Here is a 3,602-nt window from a genome sequence, read left to right on the forward strand (position 1 = left end):
ACACGTACAGCCCGATGACGTCTCCCACGCCTTGATCCAGCAAGGAGAGAGGGAGAGGTTGAGGAAGACTCCATCCAGCAGCAGCACAACGGTGTGGTGGTGGTGGAGGAGCATGGCAATCCCGCAGGGCTTCGCCAAGCACCATGGGAGAAGAGGAGGAGGGAGAGGGGCAGGGCTGCACCAACGAGAGATCAAATCATGTGTTATGGGCAGCCCCATGCCTCAATATATATAGGGGGAAGGGGGCTGCGCCCCCTTTAGGGTTTTCCCACCCCCTAGGGGCGGCGGCCAGCCCTAGATGGGTTTTAGGGTGCGGCCAAGAAGGGGGGGAGGAGTCCATCCTCCCCAAGGCACCTCGGAGGTGCCTTCCCCCTTGAGGACTCTTCCCTCTAGGGTTCCCTAGGCGCATGGGCCTCTTGGGGCTGGTGCCCTTGGCCCATGTAGGCCAAGGCGCACCCCCTACAGCCCATGTGGCCCCCCGGGGCAGGTGGCCCCACCCGGTGGGCCCCCGGGACCCTTCCGGTGGTCCCGGTACAATACCGATGACCCCGAAACTTGTCCCGATGGCCGAAACAGGACTTCCTATATATAAATCTTTACTTCCGGACCATTCCGGAACTCCTCGTGATGTCCGGGATCTCATCCGGGACTCCGAACAACATTCGGTAACCACATACAAGCTTCCTTTATAACCCTAGCGTCATCGAACCTTAAGTGTGTAGACCCTACGGGTTCGGGAGACATGCAGACATGACCGAGACGTTCTCCGGTCAATAACCAACAGCGGGATATGGATACCCATGTTGGCTCCCACATGTTCCATGATGATCTCATCGGATGAACCACGATGTCAAGGACTTAATCAATCCCGTATTCAATTCCCTTTGTCTAGCGGTATTTTACTTGCCCGAGATTCGATCGTCGGTATACCGATACCTTGTTCAATCTCGTTACCGGCAAGTCACTTTACTCGTTCCGTAACACATCATCCCGTGATCAACTCCTTGGTCACATTGCGCATATGATGATGTCCTACCGAGTGGGCCCAGAGATACCTCTCCGTTTACACGGAGTGACAAATCCCAGTCTCGATCCGCATAAAACAATAGATACTTTCGGAGATACCTGTAGTGCACCTTTATAGTCACCCAGTTACGTTGTGACGTTTGATACACCCAAAGCACTCCTACGGTATCCAGGAGTTACACGCTCTCATGGTCAAAGGAAGAGATACTTGACATTGGCAAAGCTCTAGCAAACGAACTACACGATCTTTGTGCTATGCTTAGGATTGGGTCTTGTCCATCACATCATTCTCCTAATGATGTGATCCCGTTATCAACGACATCCAATGTCCATAGCCAGGAAACCATGACTATCTGTTGATCACAACGAGCTAGTCAACTAGAGGCTCACTAGGGACATATTGTGGTCTATGTATTCACACGTGTATTACGATTTCCGGATAATACAGTTATAGCATGAATAAAAGACTATTATCATGAACAAAGAAATATAATAATAATTTATTATTGCCTCTAGGGCATATTTCCAACAGGGCCTCCTCGCGAGCTCGGCGGAGCACAAGCCGGACGACCATTTCCTCCTCGGGGCCGTGTTGGATGAGTTCGGAGTCGACGGATTTGGAGGTGAAGGACTCGGATCCGCTGCCCACCATGCCGAAGACGGTCGAACACGCAGGAGACAAGTTTGGGTGGCAGAGGGGAGCGAAGTGGCTAGGGTTTGGTCCGACGAGCGAATGGACAGGAATATATATATAGGACCTTGATAATGGCCGAACGTTCAGTATGGAGAAGCCCCAGACCGAATGCTTCGTTCGCTCGAGGACGGAGCTTCTCCCGAACCAAAACGTTCGATCAACACCCCTTCCAGCCCGAACGACTGACCTCACCACTAGCGCCAACAAAAAAGGCCTAACGGCCCATTTTACTGGGCCAAATCCCAGACATTAAGAAAATCACACAAAAAATAGAAAAATGTCCAAAATAACAACCAAACAGTAAAGAATGAAAGACAGAAAAAGAAGCGCCCAGCCCGAACACCATCACACAGGCCTTTTTTGCGTTGAATAAAAGAAAAATAAAGCCTAGTTTGCCCAAAAACTATTGTGACTAAGCCCACTTTTGACTATGAATAATAAAAGGGCAGATTTGCCATACTCTAAAAAAATTGAAATGGCCCAAAAATAATTTTGTTGTGATAGATAGAAAATAAAGAACAAGATACTAATAAAAAATCGCTATGGGTTGAAGCCAAAAAAAATTACCATCATCTTTATAAGCTAAATTTGCCATGGTCAAAAAAGATCTTTTTATGCAAATGGAAAAAAAGGAAAAGTTCATGGAAATTTTGCATCTCTGCCATGATGGCGAGAAATGTGGATGAAAAATTTCTATGCCATTTTTACTCTATAAATTAAGAGGCAAAAAATGTGGATAAAAAATTGATCTTTTTATTAGTAGTAATTGCCATGTTTGTATAGTAAATTTACCATAGTCTATAGAAGCGAAAATTACCATGAACAGTGAAAAAGCCAAAATTTGTCATGCATGTAAAGTATTTTTGCCATGGCAAAAAAAGAAGTCAAACTTGCCATGCTCCATAGAAGTAAATGGGTCATGAGTGACAAAAGGAAAATTTGCCATGCATGTTTAATAAAAATTGACATGGCAATAAAAGGTTAATTTTGCCATGGCAATAAAAAGGTTAATTTTGCCATGGTAAAATTTGCCTATGTTCAAGTAAATTTGCCATGTACTTACGAGCAAAGTTGCCATGGCAATTAAGGTAAAACAATTCCATGGTAACTTAGAAGTAAAAATTTTGGCATGGCAAAAAAGAGTTAAATTTGTCATGTATATTCAAGTAATTTTTCCATGTACTTGCATGTAAAGTTGCCATGGCAGCTAAGGCAAAATTTTGCCATGGCAACTTAAAAGTAAATTTTTTGACATGGCAAAACAAAGTAAAATTTGCCAAGTATTTAAAGGTAAAATTGCAATGGCAATGAAGGTAAAAATTTGCCATGGCAAAAAAAAGTAAAAGTTGACATGGCAAAATAGAAAGTTAAATTTGCCATGCTCCATGAATTTTCCTTTATTTTGGTATGGAAAATAAAAGTTAAATTTTGCCATGACAAAATAAAAGTAAATTTGACATGGCAAAAAAAGAGTAAATAATTTCATGGAGGGAAAAATTGCCATGAATGTTGAAGTAAATTTGCCATGTATGTGCAAGTAAATTTGCCATGGCAAAATGAAAGGGAATTTTTGCCATGTCGTGATTAAGGAAAAATTACCATGTTGTAAAAGAATAAGAAAAGATTTGCCATGCTCACAGCAAAAAAAAACATGTTGAAAACTGCCATGGCAATTTTAGAAATTGTGAATTTGGGTGAAAATTGCCATCATCGAAAACAAAAAATCATCACTATGCACATGGCCAAAAAAAAATGGGTGAATGTGCCATGGCAAAAAATAACATTATATTGCCATGGCAATTTACAGAATGTAAAGAAGGCTATATTTGCCATCTTTCTACACAAAAGTGACCCAAAAATATCATGTTTTAATGGGAGCTAA

This window comes from Triticum dicoccoides, chromosome 7B, assembly GCF_002162155.2.
Source record: "Triticum dicoccoides isolate Atlit2015 ecotype Zavitan chromosome 7B, WEW_v2.0, whole genome shotgun sequence".
Taxonomy (NCBI): Eukaryota; Viridiplantae; Streptophyta; class Magnoliopsida; order Poales; family Poaceae; genus Triticum; species Triticum dicoccoides.